Consider the following 20476-nt stretch of genomic DNA (forward strand, 5'->3'; position numbering starts at 1 on the left):
AAAAAAAACACATAAATAATATTGTTTTAAACAACTTTTTAAGGATGTAAACTAATGAATGTGTCATATACAAATGTCAATTCTAAAGTATTTGTCAATAAATAGTAAATTGGAATAATTCTTCTGATTCCCAGGACCAGTGTACTAGAAATATTAGTAAATTGAGAGTCAGTGACTCAAATTCTTGTTCTAATTTCTCATTTTTAGCTGAGAGAACTTGAGATATTAAAAGGGTTAGAAAAGTCACTTAAACTCTTTGATTTCTTCATCTTTGAAAACCATAGTATAAACTTTATGTGGGCAGGGAGTTTATTTGTTTTATTTATTATATTCCGAGAAAAAATGTGTGATAAATGAGGATTTAGAAAGATGATTTCTTCAATAAAGAAGAATGTCCTCCTTCCAATGTCCTCGCAATAAAATGTGATCGTATATGATATTATAGTACCCTACACTATGCTATGCTATGCATGCTACACTTAAGAGATGTTTGAAATGACAAAATGACAGTTGTCTTCTGTTTTAGAAAAAAAATTTTGCTTACTGCAGTGAGCTCATGGCTTTGATATTTTGTTCCCAGACTGACTGGGCTCCAAACCATAAACTTAATTTTTTTTTACTCTAATAGAACCCTGGTTATACATAGCTTTGTTGTAACGTAGATAGCAGGGTATTACTCACATTGCCAACATTTTAGTCATTTTACAGATCAAGTAATTTTTTGATACTATTTTTGGAGTTCAAATCTACAGTTGTGGCCTGATTTGGTAACTGGCTGGAACTGGCTGTGAACCTTCTCAGAAGTGACACATTTTCATATGTCAAGACTAGTGACATTCATTTCTGACGATTCCTCTCACATTTTCCTGAAATGTTTTGGTAACAGATAATTCTATAGTATCTAATAGAGTATAATCGTGTAAGGGAAGATCAATACAATGTGTTAATAAACACATGTGAGAAGCTTATTTAAAAAATATCAGGTAGAATGATCAAATTATTAATTTTATAAATTCTAATATCTTTAAAATTAACAAAAAGCTTTTGATTTCATTTTTGCCATCATGATCATAAAAAATAGTTATCAAACTTTTAAAATAAGTTCATATTTCCCCATACCTCTCCATAACCTGGTGTCTCTGTCCCTCTCCAAAAGAAATATTTCTTCTTTAAAAAAAAATTATTACATTTATTTATTTTTGAGAGTCAGAGAGAGACAGAGCACAAGTGGGGGAGGGGCAGAGAGAGAGGGAGACACAGAATCTGAAGCAGGCTCCAGGCTCTGAGCTGTCAGCACAGAGCCTGACTCAGGGCTCGAACCCACAAACTAGGAGATCATGATCTGATTGGAAGTCGATCGCTCAACCAACTGAGCCACCCAGGTGCCCCATGAAATAATTCTTCTGAAGCTGTTCCCAACTATTCTTGGCCAATGTGCATACTTATTTTTTTAAAGGAAAATAGGGAGAAATGAAAAATATTTTCTCCTTCCTTTTAATAATACTATGTTCCCAGGGCTCTTGATATTCCTTATTCTCCCACCTCTTCTTCTCCTTTTCTTTCTTTCTTTTTTTTTTTTTTTTGGTTTCATTCTTCATTACACTTCTTATTCTACAAGCTCTATCCTTAGAACTTTGTTGTTCACCTTAATAAGACTTGCCTTCGAAGAATCTGTTTTCATTGTGCCAACTATTACTACCTTCATGCCTTCAAATTACGATGGCCATTGGTCAGATTGCCATTACTCCGTATATTTACCCTAAGTTTCCTGATTTAAATTTCTATGTACTAGGATATTTATAGTTTGTTTCTTGGGATTGTTTGCATGTATGTTTGCCTGGATGTATTTTCTTTTTCTTTTATCACTTATCAAGTTTGACCCTATGGGAACTATCGAAGAGCTTTTTTCCTAAGGTAGAAGGGGTTGGTGTTATTTTCTCACTGCTGAGCAGAGACTAATGATACTTCCTCAGCGATTAACTGATCAGTCATCTTAGAATGTGAAGTCTGCATGGATTTAGGACACAATATTCACTCATGGAAGAAGTTATTGAGAAGACTAAATGTTTCCATAAAAATTATCCCTGCATCTTTCCTGAAAAATAGCAACTATAACTTCAGTCTCACTGAAGTGAAATGAGATCACCATGTGAATTGTCAAGCTCGGCATGCTCAAGCCCAGTCCATACTGGTAGAAATTCTGATCCAATTGTATTATTTCACCTAAATCTCCCAAATGAACACCTTGTGACCGGGCATTATTTACTCTTGTCTTTTATATCTCAGGCTGTCGAGTAGATAACCTTGAATACAGTTGACATTCAATAAAGTTATTATGATGATTCTTTAATGAATGAATGTTTTAAAGTGAGACAAAACCTGCAAAAAATGGCTTAATAAAGGGTGGCTATTTGTATAGAAAGCCATTGAAATTGTAAATAGGATAGCTGTAGATAATCCCTTTTTATTTATTATTATTATTATTATTATTGATGTTTATTTTATTTTTGAGAGAGACAGTACATGAACAGGGAGGGACAGAAAGAAAGGGAGACACAGAATCCGAAGCAGGCTCCAGGCTTTGAGCTGTCAGCACAGGGCCCAATGCGAGACTCAAACTCACAAACCGTGAGATCATGACTTGAGCTGAAGTCAGATGCTTAACCCACTGAGCCACCCGGGCGCCCTGAGAAAATCCCCTTTTAAATAGTTATTTTCACAAAATATAATTTATTAGTTAAGTGAAATCATGCCTCCACTATTACTGAAGTCTTTCCCTTGCACTTTTTCTTCCATCTTAAGTGAAAACTAAAGGTGATTTTTAAGCCTCTACAGTTCTCAAAGCTTATTCCTTCTTTGTTAAATCTGATTTCTTAGCTTCCTCTTGAGTTGCCCCATGTCTTTTCCATTCATTACATTGCCGTACACATGAAGTAAGTAAGCTCTTCTTTAAAGTTTTATGAAATAAAAATTACAGTTGAATCTTAATGTTAGAAATTTTTCCACTACCATTCTGGGGCTAGAGGATTTTTTGTTTGTTTATTTGTTTGATAGTGATAATAGATTATGAAGTATATTTAAAGCACCAATTTTCATTTTGTAACCCTAAAATGAATCTAAAGGCACATTTCAGTTAATTAAATATTTTTCATTTTAAATTTATACTTTTTTCACATGTTCTTTGAGGTTATATTTAGGTCAAGGTTAGCAAAGAAACTGATATAGATAATAAAAATCTATAGGTTATTTATTAAACTTTTTTGAATCATTTTCAAATAAAACTGCTTTTTCAAAGGGAAGGTCTGAGTCCAAAACTGACAAAAAATATTCTCTTTTCAAATAAGCAATCTTCTATTTTATTATCTTTAATACATATTTCAAGTGGCTTACGCCACTTAGTTTATAAAATGATGATACTAATAGTCAACTGAATCTTAATTTTATGTATGTATCAACCTATAAATATGAATAATATTATATTTATGAATATAATATATGAATAATATATGTATGTATATTATAATATAAATATGAATAGTATATGTTAACCATATTAAATCATTCTGGAATCTTGCAATCTTTCTGGCCCTCTCTTTCTACATCTGCAACATGGGAGAATAACAGTATTAATTAATAGCTCTGTTATAAAATTAGATCATCTAATATATGTTAAAAGCTTAGAATAGTGTCTGGTACTTTCTAAAGTCTGAATAAATGTAATTATTTTACTAATACCTCTAGTTACTTAAGTGGCATCTCCTATGCAACAACTAGCTCTCTTTGATCATTTTTATAATTTCATTTTGTTCACAAAGACAAATGGACTTAACATAAAAATAAGAATTAATAAGCATCAATAATGATAAGTTTAGTGATTTTGAAACTTTACATTCTAAAGGAAGGGTAAAGAAAAGATGTCACATTAATTGAGCCTTTACAAGTTGCCAAGCACTGTGTTAGTCACTTTCTTACTGATCTTTGTCATTGGACCTATCTCTATACTGGAGTCAAAGCAACTGAGGCTTGGGGAGCCTAGGTGGCTCGGTTGGCTAGGCATCCAATTCTTGATCTTGGCTCAGGTCATGATCTCCCAGTCTGTGAATTCGAGCCCCACATCTGGCTCTGTGCTAATGGTGCGGAGCCTGCTTGGGATTCTGTCTCTCCTTCTCTCTGCCCTTGCGGTGATTGTGTGTATTCTCTGTCTCTCTGTCTCTCTGTCTCTGTCTCTCTCTCTCTCTCTCAAAAATAAATAAATAAACATTTAAAAAAAAAAAACAAACAGGCAAAGCAACCGAGGCTTCTAGAACTTAAGTAGCATAGAGATGGAAATGATAGCAAGGCTTCAAATATTTCCCCAACTCTACAGCCCGGAATTTTTTGTGAGACATAACCAAAAAATGTCATTCTCCAGCTTCACATCTTCCAATGCTTCCCGCTACATAACATCCAAACATCTTATTGGTAAATGCTGCATTTGGCCCAGCTGCTGCCTGTCTCCCTGCCTTCATTTCTGCCTTCTCCTCATCACTCTGATCGTTTCGGAATCCCTGTTTTGTTTTTGTTTTTGTTTTTGCTTTCCATAGCAGGAAATGGGAATTAATGATCTAGAATAATCCGCCCCCTATCTTTGAATGACTGGTGCCTGCTCATTATATATCTCCACACCATATCACTCACACAAAAAGGTTTTCCTTGACCATCTAGTCTAAACGAGGCCCATCAGATCTGTTTTCCCCAGTCACTCTCTCTTGCACATTATCTCACTTTATTTTCTCCAAAGCATTTATCACTGGGAATGCTTTATTTATTTATTTTTTGAAACATGTTTGTTTTCTGATAGAATGTAAGCTTAGTGCGAATAAGAGCCAGATCTCTCCATTTCCTGGTGACCAATAAATATTTATCAGGTGAATAAACGCATGGATGCTCTGTACTTTTAATTATAGCATGCTTGATCACATGGCAATTCTTAGCTATCAATTTGGCTTCATTTAATTATGGCAGCATATTGAGACTTTGATCACATAGTTTAAGTCCAGACAAGTTTTATATTCTTTCATTCCACCTGTGTCAATAGCTTAAGAAACAGAATTCAGTAGTAAAATCAACGAATAGTAAGAATTCAAAGTTAAGATACTGAAAATAAAAACCTCAAAGTTAATTTTTATAAAGATACACTCCTATTAAGCACACAATCAATATCTCTCTAAAAGTTACACATTTTATTACACATTGAATATGTACAAGAAACCCAAGTTTTATGAAAATAAATGTTCTTTCCTTAGGTTTGAATCATTCGTACTCTGTGAGAAAACTGGCATAAATAAAATATTTGAATTACTCTTGATCACAATGTTAAAAATATAAGGAAACTCTGGTTGTTAAACACAATATAAAATCTGATATTTTGAATTTGCACAACTGAGGCATCAATGATTAGCGTGTAAAGCAATTTTTAAAAGTTAAGTTACAAAAGAGACATGATTATTCATTTTAGTGACTGTTAGAGTTGCCCCATCCATCAAAGCTGCTAAATAATAATTTTAAATGTATCTTCTAAAATTAAGGACTTTGGAAGATCACCATCCACATGTCAAGAATTAATCAAACTGATTTCTAATCAGGGTCGAAATGTTATTTCTCACATAGCACACTCCCAGTATTAAGCATTGTATTTTAAAATATATGCTTTTGCTACTCTGGTACAGATTCTGGTTTAACAATTCATGCGGTAGGTATTTGAAAGTAAGTTGTAAATTTCATTATTATGGAGTCATTAGATAAATATTTTATCTATGAGTATAGAATTTAGGTAACATTTCATCTGTGTCAATGCAGCATGACTCTTTTTATATTGAAAGTCTTATGATGACTTAATACCGAAGTGTGGTTTCAGGGTGAAGTATGTTACAAGTGCTTCTGCTTTATTAGAATTCCTTTTAGGATTTGTTGAGAGGGAGACATTCAGAGTGTCGTAAAAAAAATAAAACTGATGCTTTGTTGTTGGGCTATAAACACTGTACTTTGGTTGGTTATAATGCTACCAAAATCCACACAGTACTTAATTTATCTAACCTTCTGATAGTGAATGAACAAAGGTAAAAATAACAGGCTAGTTATAAACTAGTACTATGGTGATGACATTGTGAATTATTTAAAAAGGGCATATTCAATGTGACCATAGAGCCATCAATCATAATAGACATTGATGAGAAAAAGAGGTTTCAGTCACTTCCTATCTGCTAGGAGAACAATTCTATCTCACAGGTAGCTATGAAGTGCTGGGTGACCTGATGTCACTTGCATTGTTGCTCTACCCTTTGAACGGAGCGAGTAGATTCTCTCAATATTAGAATCGAATGAGTAAATAAATTCGCAGTTCACTGCCACTCTCCTTCCGAGTGCACACTTCAATTTGTCTAACAATAGAGAGGACAGAAAAGCAGAAATCTCTTAAAGCGCGGATGAATTTTTTATGGAATGTTCAAATCCAGCTGCAAAGGATGGGGTTTTAAATGGTAGCAGACACTCTTTTAGAGGGAGCCCCAAGAGACGAAATCTTTTGGAAATGTTTTGTACTGAATTCATTCCTTTCCACGTACACATCCGTAGCTTTTTTTTTCCTTCTGAAGCCCTGCTTTTACTAAATTGTTCCCCCTTCCAATTCACACTGATCATCGAGATGCCAAGGAGAAACACTTCTTTATCTTTAATGTCCAGAAGGCAGTAGAGTTTCAATTTCGAGTGGATAAAACAGTTTTAAAGTGCATGTGCGTGATACTATTTTATTTGTCTGCTTCATTCAATAGGGAAGTCAGTTTTGCAGAAGAAAGAGGTGGCTGCTTGAAGAATTTTTTAATTACTAATAAGTTAAATCTCTTTATTCTGTTCCAGTAACCAGAATGATTTCATTCACTGCAGTTCCTCATCTCAGTTTTCTGCTTGAAAGTTAACATTGCGTGCGTTAATTTATATTATTTAAATTTTTGAGTATCGGTTTCCCCAGATACAGAATCCTACAAAATCCCCTGGCATTTACAAACCACGGAACTACAAAAATGTGCATTTTTTTTCTTTTCTGTATGGCTATATGGTAAACTCCACTGCTTTACTCTAGCACATTAACATTTTATGACATAAACACATGAATGGTATGGATTTTTTCTCTTCAAAGATTCTCTTAAAAAATTAGCAAATAGAGTTCAATAAGCTTTTCTCGTCTACCTCTATCGTTCCTTGCCTTCCTCCAGCCACAAGTCATCACCCCTCCCTATTGGAATAGAAATATGAGAAATGTTTGCATTGCTTTCTGCATCTACAGCATAGTCTCTTGAAGCTTTTACACTACTCATTTTTATTCCCTTTTCCTCTGTAATATACTCTGGAAGTATATTCATCTCCGCGTAACCTCCCAAACTACTTTAAAAGTGTGTACCACCACTTAATTGTTAATAACAGGTAAATCACAGGTAAAAGATAACTAATTAATTTTCTAGCTCAGTTTTATTTTACTGTTACTGTTTTGAGAAAATATAACAAAACCCCATTAGTGTTAAGGTAAGCCCATGAAACAACATAATATAATGCAAGAAAGACATTTAATAGTGTAGAAGAATGTTAAATTACTAATTAACTCCAAGTTACTGTATAAGAAAGCATAGTAATTTACAGGATTATTGCAATATGCAGCTTGGATTGCCACCAGGGTCAGCTAGGGAGCATTTCTTTCTATCCTCCCCGCCCCCCCTTAGTGTGGTGGTTACTGTAAAAATCTTCTCACATTAAAATGCACCGTCCTACCCACAGTTCATTGCTGCTAATTAGCAGCAGTTGAGACTTTGCTAGCAGTCATTTTTTTTTTTCTATGTTAAGCTGCCAAATGTTACCAACTGCTCAAGATTCTCCATGCACAAAGTGTCCAGCTGCCCGGCTTGCACCACAATGCTGTGTCTTTCAGCTGTTTCCTGTCAACTTTAACACCTGTGCAAAGAAAACACTAATCAAATTATCTGTACCAGCTTTTGTTATCAGAAGAAAGGTTATCAAAAGTGTTCTGCATACTTTGGCCCATGCTCATCATCTCCTTCTAGAAAATGGCAATGAACACACACACACACACACACACACACACACACACACACACACCTCTTTTCATCTAAGCACCCAGTTGAGACCAGTGGGTCTCTGAAACTGAAATCACTACCATGGTTGCCATGTCAAAGTCAAGTGTTTTCAGTCTATTTAAACTTTTATTTAAGCAATAAGGCTCAGGAAAGTCATCTTTTAGTTTTACCTAAATATATAAGAAGAATGCCATAACTTTGATTAATAATTGATTAAATAAACCATTCCTACATCAAAGGCAGGAAGAAGAGCTATTCGCTGAAAGGCTAGACTATCAAATGGGACTTTGTTGTCTTCAACATTGCTTTAGAACTGCAGCATCACAGAGCAAGGAGAACATTAATTTTTGAGGTCTTAAATAATCATGCAAAATAAAACCGGCTCCCTTTTCTCCTTAATTAAACACTCGTAGTGCTAAAAACACTATAAATTTAGAAATAATCATACAGCCTAATCATTTCCTGTCTGTTTCATTGGCTTTATGACTAATTTATATTTAACCTTCTTGGGAACCTATGATCACAATGTACTTTTTTAAAAAATTCAAAGCAACTGTCACTGGTGTCTAATACCTGTGCAAAGGGGAATAGAGACTTAAAAATGTTTTAAAACTGAAGGATGACATATAATGGACTGCACTGCTTACATGATTTAGTAACAAAGTAGCCGCTGCATTCTTGCAGAGGCCTTGATAAATGCCTAGCTCATTAGTTCCTATTTTCTGTTTACCATGATGAGTTTGATGTTAAAAATGATTAAGTGTATAAATGTGCGTGCATTTACATTTATATTAGCTTTACAATAAATTTAGTCAGGCAATCAGAATTGAAAGGGGACTGATTTGGGTCCACGTGTTATATCTGATACTACTATTTTCTTTAATCTTAGTTGAAATGTTATATTATAACTAACTTCATTCTGACTTCATTTGCTCTTGAAAAAAGCAAAAAAAAAAAAAAAAGAAAAAGGCAAAGAATTATAAAATTTACCTATGACAAGAGTATAAAATTTATTGTGCTGACAGGAATGAATCCACTCAGACGATGATCAAAACTATAGCCCTAGGGCAACACAGAACGAGTGTCAACCACATTTTGCTGTTAAGTTTCACAAAAATCCCCTCCAGGAATTTCAATCACAATATTCTGAGTCTATATTTATGTAAGAGCTACAAAAAATAACAGAGGGGGCAAATAAAAACTATAGGTGCTTGAATTTCAAAACCATAATTTTGTGATTTAAAAACAAAATATACTTTTAATTTTTCCTTTTTGTACAAAAGGAACAACAGATATTATTCAGAATTCAAGACTATCTTACCAGAGATTTATATGTAAAATTCCTGCTAGTATAATACATCTTTCTTTTCCCTGAACTATTCAAAATTTATTCAGGCAAAATTATCAAGTAAGTATGTAGGTAGGAGGGTATCACCGTGATTACCAATCAAGTATTTGTTTTCTTTTCTTCTTCCTTTACTGTATGCATGTCTGCACTTGGAGAGGGACAATCAGTGGAGGAATCTGAAAGATTGTACTTTAATTCATAGCAACCCAGATGATTTTACAGTATTGGTAAGAAAATGTACAAAAACATTATTTAAAACCAATCATTGATTCTACTTGTTCAAGTTTCTGCTTTTTCATAAGCCTTTTAAAGACCTCCAGGTTATGAAGCCAGGCTTTGAAAAAGTTGGTTAACCTTTTTGAACCTCAGTAGTTCAGTCTGTGCATTCGGGATGCGTTAATTAGTACCCTGTTTTAACTAGGAGAGTAAGAAGGGGTGGTAAATATCTGGTGAACTTCTTGATGCAGAACTTCTTGATGCAGAAGTGGTCAAATTCCACTACGCAGCACTGGCCATGCTTTCTCTGATTTCTTCTTTACCAAATGTTGCATAAGGAAGATTGAATAGAATAAACTCTCTCAAGATATGGTTTAACTGATTGAGGACGATGAGACCATATTCCCCAAGAGACATATTTTTGTATGACTGACCGATGGGTTGGTTGAATTATCCTGTGGAGATGCGTTGGGTTGAAGGAGGAGTTAGCTGTTCAGAATTCATGTTCTTATAGCACAATTGGAACCTCACCGTAGACTCCTACTGATAGCATCATTCTTTCTCACATGCATACGTGCCTCCAAATTTGACTTTTTAAAAGTCTCATGTGCTACTCAGAAGTCATTTTTCTCTGAGGCTCTGTTAAAATGTGACATATTATTATTTTATGGGCTTTGAAGGGGAATAGAAAATAATTAAAAATTCTGCTAAAAATGTAAGTATGTGAGGCATGAAGAGCCTAGAGGCAGATGATAATCTCTGGTTGGATTACTTGCAATAAGAAGTGAATGTGTTGTCTCTAGGGAAAACAGTTCACTGGATCAGCTTTGATTCTATTCTCAGACTCTCATTTCCTCACCTAATCAACCTCATGTAATCCAGTATAGTATTAGCTATGGTACATTTTTGACCAGGACCAATCACCAAGTGGTTAGTAAGTATGTATAAAGGAGAAATAATATAATCCTGACTTCATTTGTAAAAGTAAACAGCAATGCCGGACAGTATTAAAAAGATGCTTGATGACTAACAATGAGCAGGAGGATCGGGGTGATTAAAACTTGTGAAGCTGCTAATAGATGCTAACCATCTACTCCTTTAACCGACAGTGTGGATTTCCTACTCTGTGCCTGAGATCAGGCTGGGTATTGGCGGGAAAAATTAACTAACAAAATAGGCAATATTTCTATCTTCTTACGCTTACGTGACAGCACAAGAAGAGAAGGAGTAAATAACAATAAACATATTGAAATAAATAACTCAACTAAGATGAACATTTTAGCCCCCATTCTGTGGATGAGAAAACAGAAGCAGAGTGAAGTCATTTGTCCACACTCCAACAGATGGTGTATGGAAAAGTGGGCATCTAACCTTTATCTAGAAGATTCTTTTTACTGCATTATGCGGTATCTCCAGAAAGATGCATCCCGGGTAAAGAGGTGAAAGAGGTGGCTTTGTGTTGGAATCTGACCATAATTTCTTGAACAAGATATCTCTGGCTGTACTTTTGAAGGAGGCAAAGCATTTAGGTAGAATTCACATTGGCTATAATCAAAGGTATAGCTGAGACATACCCTGGGTTATCTTTGAAGAGAGGAGATTAATTTGGCGACGATGGAAAGTAGAGGGATGAAAGAAGGCAGGTAGGGCCCTTGTTGGAAGAACCTGTATGCCTAATGAAAGAATCCTGACTATCTGGCCTGCCATCCACAGACACACTGAATTGTTCAAATCAAAGAGAAGCCTGATAGTTGTGTTATACAAAGAGTAATCTGGTTACTGTGAATGCACGTAGGCTGGAGGAGTGAGAGATTACATGTCAGGGTGTCTGGTGAAAAGACTATTGCAAGAGTGTGAAAATGAATTAGGTTGATTGTAATGGAATAAAAAAAAATGCCAAAAAGATGATACATAACAAAACTAGGGAAAAAATGGCGAACAGAAAGAATTTGGGGTGGAAGGAGCAACTGAGAAGTAAAGTAAAAGATGGCTTGAACATAACGCTGGAGAGATGTGGAGCTCCTTGTAGAAATTAGAAAGTCAGGGTGGGGTCATTGATCAAAGGACATAACAGGTTTTGAAAATGTGGAAACTAAAAAGATCGAGTCAGACTCCAAGCCAGCAGCCTACATCCTTTACTTGTATTCCCTGACATCAACTGTACCTAGGTTTTCCCAGGCCACCTTGAAGTTCTTCCCAAAAAGAAAGGCCCTTTTGTGAGTCTAACTCCCTGACAATCAGGAGACATTCATCTGATTCTTGATAGTTTTTGTCTTCATCCAGAAAGTCAACTTTGATCAAACCCAGCCCATTTGAATCATTTTTTTAAATTACATATTCATTTTAAGAGGGGAGGGAGGGGGGAGAACGTGAGCTGGGGAGAGGCAGAGAAAGAGAATCCTGAGCGGGCTCCATGCCATCAGCACAGAAGAGCCTGACTCAGGACTCCATCTCACGAACTGCTAGATCATGACCTGAGCTGAAATCAAGAGTCGGATGCTTAACCGACCAAGCCACTCAGGCGCCCCTAATCGATTTTAATTAGTATATCAAAATCTCAGGAGAGATGTCAGTAGCCATAATTTGCTACTTGTGCTCTTATTTTATTGCACAAAACATAGAAAACAACACAGGAAATAAAGAAAATACATTTTACAATATCAATACCAAAACACATGAAGTGTGCTTCTTTGTATACCTTTTAAAATTCTGTAACCATAGCCATATTTTTACCTAGTTATAACCAGTGTAGTAGAATATTGCATTTGTTTTTGATTAGGAAGAGGTCCTTTAGGAGGGAGTGGGATGGGAAAAGGGAAGCCATCTTGACTTCCGGCCTCAAGAGGAGGCCAATGGCTGGGAATTGAAATGCGGCCTCATCACAGAGTTTCACTGTTCAATCAATAGTAGAGAAAATCTCAAAGGACCTGTTTCTAATGGACACTGCCTCCTTTCCAGGGCAAAAGTGACAGGCCAAATGGGGGAGAAAAGGGGCGGAAGAAGGTTTTTCTAACTCTACTCGCTGAGAAAATTGTAGACTATTAGGAAGTATTTCAAATAACTATAAAGATATCCTTCTTTTCTCATGGTATACCACACAGAAGTCGGTATTATTTTTCAAGTCCCTATTTCAAGTCCCTATAAATCTTCCCCCAAAGTCCTAATTTGTACTATCCTCATCTCAAAAGTAAATGTTATTGAACATAGTTGAACGTTTTATTGTTAGTATATAATCTTTTCAGAACCTCACTGTTCTGTATTGTTATTTAGCTCTTTGTTCAATCTTTTTAAATTTAAACTCAAGTTAGTTAACATACAGTGTAGTCTTGGCTTCAGGAGTAGAACCCAGTGATTCATCTCTTACCTATGACACCCAGTGCTCATCCCAACAAGAGCCCTCTTTCATGCCTGTCACCCATTTAACCCATCCTCCCACTCACCACTCCTCCAGCAACCCTCAGTTTGTTCTCTATATTTAAGAGTCTCTTATATTTTGCCTCCCTCTCTGTTTTTATCTCCTTTATGTTCAATTTTTCAGAGTAAATTTATTTTCATTTCCTTTGTGGACATTTTACTGTCTGTTTTAATTTTCTGTTGCCATTGCTTCTAAAGCCTACCAAGTTGCTTCAAGGCTACTTCAGTGAGATACGGTTACATTCTCACCACTGCCCTAAATTAGGCCTAAATGGAAAGATGGACAGTATATTCAGTTAGAGTTCCCAGGAAGTGGGGGTCCTGGTGGGAAAGCCAACAAGTTGAAAACTCAGGCAGAAGTTAATGCTGCAAACCTAAAGCAGAATTTCTTCTCTGAGTAATGTCAGATTTTCCTTTCAAAACTTCTAGCTATTAGGATGAGAGCTGTCCACATTACAGAAGACAATATTCTTTCTGGAAAGTCAACTGATTGCTTCACAACTACATGGAGATTAGTATTTGATTAAATAATAGGGTTCTATAGCTTAGTCCTCTTGACACCCAAAACTATCACAAGTGGATTTAACAAACTGTTTTTATGAGAGTTTTGTTTGTTTGTTTTTAACATTTATTCATTTTTGAGAGACAGAGCTCAAGCAGGGGAGGGGCAGAGAGAGAGGGAGACACAGAATCCAAGGCAGGCTCCAGGCTCTGAGCTGTCAACACAGAGCCCCACATGGGGCCCGAACCCACGAACTGTGAGATCATGACCTGAGATGAAGTCACTCAACCAACTGGGCCACCCAGGTGCCCCAAGAGTTTGGGAGTTTTCAAAGAGTAATTCATTGGAAGAATATTCACTGGGTGACTTTATGCACCAAAACTAGCATGGGTTCTAATTTATAGATATGAAGAGGGCTAAGATAAAAGCCTTGCCTTCATGGAACTTACAATATTCTTAGAAGACAGATATATGAATAAATTAATATGATGCAGTTTGATGAATGTAATACTTAATGCACAAGATCTGTAAAATGTGAGCACAGAGGAGGAGGGAATGTTTCCTGAGCAGGGACAGCTTTCTGGAGAGATTGACATCTGAACAAAAGCTTGAAGCGTTCTCTAATTTACTGAGCAATACTCATTGAAACCTGTTATGCCAAGTACATGCAGTTCTGGGGGCTGAGATTTGATAGAAAAGATCTCAACTTTTATAAAGCTGAAGACCTGTGAAGAGATTGGCAAAATAGTCAAACAAGTAACAAATAATTAAGATCTCCAGAAGTGATTACGGCTATTTAAATTTTATCAAGGTTGGGGTGCCTGGATGACTCAGTTCAATTCTTGATTTCAGCTCATGGTTCATGTGATTAAGCTCCACGTGGGGCTCTGCTGTGGCAGCATGGAGCCTCCTTGGGATTCTCTCTCTCCCTCTCTCTCTCTACCCCACCTCCATCATGCTCTCTCTCTCTCTCTCTCTCTCTCTCTCTCTCTTTATCTCAAATGAATAAAATAAAATAAAGTTTATCAAGGTTATGTGATATAGTCTCCTGTTTGCTGTTTTTGTATTTGAGCTGAGACATAAAAGACAAGAAAAAATAGAGACCTAAAACAAAAGGCATTTATAATTTTTTTAATGTTTGTTAATTTTTTGAGAGAAAGATAGGCAGAGACAGAACACAATTGGGGGAGGGAAGAAAGAGAGGAAGACACAGAATCCAAAGCAGGCTCCAGGCTCTGAGCTGTCAGCACAGAACCCGATGTGGGGCTCGAACTCATGAACTGTGAGATCACGATCTGAGCCCAAGTCAACCAACTCAGCCACCTAGGCACCCCTAAAAAAAGGCATTTCTAAGCATAGAAGATATCAAGTACAAAAGCCACCACAGAGCATTATAAAGGAAATGTATCAATTTAAAATTTGGATGTTGAAAACTTGATCTACTTGAATTGTCGCTCTATATTTGCATTAAACGTAAATATCAAATAATACATTTCAGTTAGTTTAAGTGCATTTTCTTGGTCTTAAATAGTAACTGTGCCTCACCTCTTGTCTCTCATCTTCTTTCCAGTATTCTTAAAATGTTGCACCTTTGTGTGAATTTTCTGTACTTGGATTACAGGTACAGAGCTCATCAGTGACAGGGATTCTTTTTATCCGGTGCACAGATTAAGTATTCATTGAACTAAGTATTCATTGAACACTAGCTACACATTGTTGAGTGAATGAAGGACAGATGTGGTAGGCTGATAACAGCGCCCCAGAATATATCTCTCTTCTAATTCCTGAGACCTTTGACTGTTGCCTTATATGGTAACTTCTTGCAGATGAGATCAAGTTAAGGATCTTGAGATAAGGCGACACTCTTGGATCATCTGGTTGGATCCTAAATGCCATCACACATGTCCTTAGAAAACGCATACAGAACGACATAACGGGCAGAAGAGGAGGAAGCAGGTACCAAACACTAGGAGTCCAGGAACAGAATCTCTACTAGAGACTGAGGAGGGTGTGTTCCCTTACAACACCTTGATTTGGGCCTTAATGTGGTCTCAGGTCCGTGAGAGAACAACTCGCTATTGTTTTTAGACACCCAATTTGTCACTTGTTACAGCAGTTACAGTGAATTTCTGCATATTAAACAAAAGTGGATATGTGGTTTTCTCAGCGCCTACTGGCTGGAGGCTTCCTCGGAAGCAGAAGCGAATAAAATGTTGCCCGGCTGGTGCTGATCGCCTGAATTCCTGACATGCTCTCTGCGATGCCAACGGGTTCTGGGAGGATGTGTACACATAAAAATGCTGCTGACATTTTGAACATTCTGATTTGGACTTATTAGGCATTTTACTCCAGGAATGTTTATGGCAATCTAAATATATCTCCGTGTTTACCCTATGCTAGAGACTTTTAGACTTTTAAGCAAAGAAAAATATCAGGAATCATTCCCTATTATTGATGTCAGAAGCATGGTACCCCTACTGACCTTAATCTTTTAAACTTGTGGGGCACTCGGGAAGCTCTGTCAGTTAAAGGTACGACTCTTGATTTCAGCTCAGGTCATGATCCCAGGGTCATGGGATGGAGCCCCACATAGGGCTCCACCCTGAGCATGGAACTTGCTTAAGGTTCTCTCTCTCTCTCTCTCTCTGCACCTCTCCCCAGCTCTCATGTTCTCTCTCTCTCTCAAAACACACACACACACACACACACACACACACACAACAAATTTGTGACACATTTCAAATCACATTAAAGTAAGTGTATATTATGTAGGATCTTAAAACATGTAGGAGGAGTATGGTTATTTCTTGGGGGTCCATAGTATTACACATGTACTTAAGACTATACATAAATATGAAGTTGCTGATTAACCTTGGTATTATTGAACATGCCACACATGTTCAAACATGTAACTAAAAATGGGTTGACATATTCTGAGGATTGAAAAATTGCTCATGCCCTCAAGGTTTTGTCTTATATATCATCTTTTAGTTTTAGCGTCCACATATCAGCCAAACGAGGGCACCATTTGAACTGATGTAGTAGAATTGCTTGAACTACTTAACTAAATAAATTTACGACAGTAAATTCAACACAAATTTATCCTAAAGACGCATCAGTTGTTTTATTATTTTCCACTGAAAGTGGTAGTTACTTCACTGGCATGTTAATGAAGCCCCAGAAATTATGATTGTGTTTTCATGCAGGTACCTACGTAGAATAATTATAGAATTATTCTGCTTTTACATTTCGGCCTTTCTCATATGTGTCTGCTTTAAGAAACACAAATAATAATATAACATCTTAATTTAATAAAATGAACATGCGGGAGAGATACATTATAAATCATAGGCCTTTAAAACAATCAAGAGGCCTTGTTGATCATCTGATTGAACAACTTCCTAAGATTAAGACCCAGAAATGTAGGTGAGTTGACTAAAGGCACATTGCAAGCTGTTGGACAAGACAGGAATAGAATGCAGGTCTTGTGACTCTTGATCCAAGACTCTTTACAAGGCCCAAGAGTGGTTATTTCCATTGTCTTAAGATTATAGTATAAAGTGTGAATTCTTTATGTAACCAAAGGAAGAAAGGTAAAATAGGAAAACAGAATGAAAGTGATGGGAACCAACAGTAGATCATCCAAATTAAACATAGATAACTTTAGGATTATTGGTAAAATACATTCTCTGAATATATGAACATATTTAGCTAGGAAATCAATTTTAAAATATGAAAAATCTAGGGACACCTGGGTGGCTCAATCGGTTAAGTATCCAACTCTTTGTTTCAGTTCAGGTCACAATCTCAAGGTTCTTGAGACGGAGCCCTGAGTGGGGCTCTACCCTGACATCTCAGAGCCTGCTTAGGATTCTGTCTGTCTCCCTCTCTCTCTGTCCCTCCCCCACTCACACACAACCTCTGTCTCAAAATAAATAAATAAACATTTAAAAATATATTTTATCTTTCAATGTAGGTTCATAATTTACAATATTAGATTTTAAAGCACCAAAAAACTAGTGTAAGTTTAGCTTTTCTAAACAATACTGGCCCTTATCACTGAGAAGTATGTACAAAAGTTTATTTAATCCTTTATATTTACTCTAAAATATTAGAGTATACTCTGCAATAGTTTCATTTGCCTTAATTATCCATTAAAGATCTATGATCCAGGGGCACCTGGGTGGCTCAGCCGGTTAAGCATGCAGCTCTTGATTTCAGTTTAGGTCGAGATCTCATGATTCTTGAGTTTGAGCCCCACCTTGGGCTCCATGTTGACATCTGACAGCACCACAGCACTGTGCTTGGTTGGGATTTTCTGTCTCCCTCTTTCTGCCTCTCCCCCGCTCATGCAAGCTCATACTTTCTCTCTCTCTAATATTTAAATAAATATTTAAAACATCTATGACCTATTATGTATACATATATATTGAAAGGAAACATATTTCAAGATAAAAGACCTGGTTTTAACCTTTACTTTGGAAAATCACAACTCTTCAACTCCATTTTCCCATCTGTAAAATGGATTTTTGAGAACATTCAACTAACTATTTTGCAATTATGGTAAGAATTCATGTAGGGGAGTGCTCTGTAATCTGTCCAATGTTCCATGCATGATGTTTGTGTGCCTTACATGTGATAATAATCTCTACTTACTTGACTGTCAGGATCTAGTGGGGCTAAGAGAAAATGCATGTCTATTAAAAAGCAAGAATGCAAGAAAGAAAGGAAAAAAAGGAAGGAAAAAAATATGCTCCCTCAATGAAAAGTAAATTTAAAGTGAAAGATGACTATATTTATTCAAACCACAACTATTGTTTCTCATTATCAGGGAAGCTAATATATCCAAGAGTTACATGTGGACTAAATGCTCAAATAAATGACTGGGGTAGCTAGCTGAAAACTTGAGCTAACGAGAGGTGGGATGACCTTTAAAATGACTGAGATTCCAAAAAAAGCACGGACTCTTCCGTTTCTGCAATCTGTGTTTTGTTCTATACAAAACAAAACAATTCATATAGTTAGGGGAAAATTGCAGACGTAACTGGGAACAGGACTGGGAGCCAGGGGACCCTGGTTCTACCTCTTGGTTCTTACTCGCTCCATGTTTGACCTTGAACAAATCACTTAATCCCCCTGGGCTGCAGCCCCATCACTTCCAACATGAAGGGGGTCTAAGGTCCCTTCCAGCTTTAACACTTGGTGACACAATGATTCCAATTCCTAGCTTCTCTCGCACCATATTTGACGCTTTGTTGACATACTGTCAGAACACTTCACACATTTTCAGAAAGCCGTAACAAAACGTTATCAGGTCATTAACACGGATTGTTAAGAGAAACTTTAAAATATCTTTCACTGGATGTTTGTTATAGCAGCTGTGTTTATGCTGTCAAATTTCGCAGTGAAGATATAGATAAAGATATATGTCTAAGGATATAGATATATATCTAAAAAATGTCAACCTTGTCAGTTCACATACTACGAAGTAGACTTGTAACACAGCTACGCATGACAAAAATAGCTATCTACTCTTCTACAGTAAGCATGAAGTACTTAATTAAAAACTAAAAATGAAAAAATAAATATTTCTAGCCTTAGGAAGGTTGTACACGTTTATTTCATAGCCCTCTGTTTCTTTTTCCACTCCTTCCATAAATGGTGTGTGCACACACACGCACACACACGCACACACCATGGCATGTGTGTGTTGTGTATATGTTTGTGCGCACGCGTGTGTGTGTATTTCAGTCACTTCTAATGTTTATGGAGCACTGACTTTGCCCTAGGAATCGGTCCGAGGACCTTACTTATACTACTCAGTATCCCTGACAGTCCTGTGTGCGTTCTCTTTACTCCCACATACTGATGGAGCTGTGGTCCTGAAAGTCTCTTTTCTGGTGGTTTTACTCTTTTTTTTTTCTTTTTATAATTAGGAAAACAATCTGTGCCTGAATTGGAAAATTATTATAGTCAGAAGTTTACCTGGTCCCGGGCACATGTTCTCTAGACCACTTACAAATTCCTTTTTTTTCCCCCCTTTCTTGGGCAAAATTAAATTTTTCCTTTGCCCTTTCCAGCTTCAATCTGTATCTTCTCTACCTTCCCACTGGACGTAACTTTACTCATTTGAACCTACTCGACAATATTTCAGAGATTGTGTGTGGGTGTGCTATTGTTAATCTTAATGCTTTCCAAATTGGGGCTGACGGGCAGTTTTGCCGTTCTTTCTACATATTTAGCTCTAAACCTAAACACATCATTGGAATCTATCATTTTTAGAGAGCTCCTACTATACCCACATGGAGGAGAATTAGAATATTGATTTTTTAATTATTTATGTTTTGCAGAAAGCAATACAGGCCAGTGATGAAGTGTTTCCTTGATAGCATATGCTAGAATCTCTGTAAGCTAGTTAGCCCATATCGTGGGTCTGGGCACAACAGAACTTGAACCACAGAGTGATAACAATCTGCCATTTTCTTACAAATCTTGAGAAAGGGTACACCTTATTTTCACAGACGAATTACTTGATAGCATTTGTGTGAAGAAAGGAAGATGTATTATTTAGCAGCTCTTGAAATCATAGCAAATGGGCTTAGGTTTATTAATTGATTTTATCTATTTTACTTTGAAAAAGTAAATAAAGTAAAGTAGAATAAATGAGCCGTAGAGTTCCAGCCTGCTGAATATTTTAAGCCAAACTGGAAATTAATGAGATGATTAGGGGAAAAATGGCGAAAAGAGGAAAAGAGGTTTTAAATACTTAATCTGGATGAACACACTCGTAAACATCTTTTTTTTTTTATTCTATTGAATGAAAATAAGAGTATTTTGTTCTAATGTACACTCCTCCCCCTGAGCACTGCCACC

Source organism: Prionailurus bengalensis, chromosome C1 (assembly GCF_016509475.1).
Source record: "Prionailurus bengalensis isolate Pbe53 chromosome C1, Fcat_Pben_1.1_paternal_pri, whole genome shotgun sequence".
Taxonomy (NCBI): domain Eukaryota; kingdom Metazoa; phylum Chordata; class Mammalia; order Carnivora; family Felidae; genus Prionailurus; species Prionailurus bengalensis.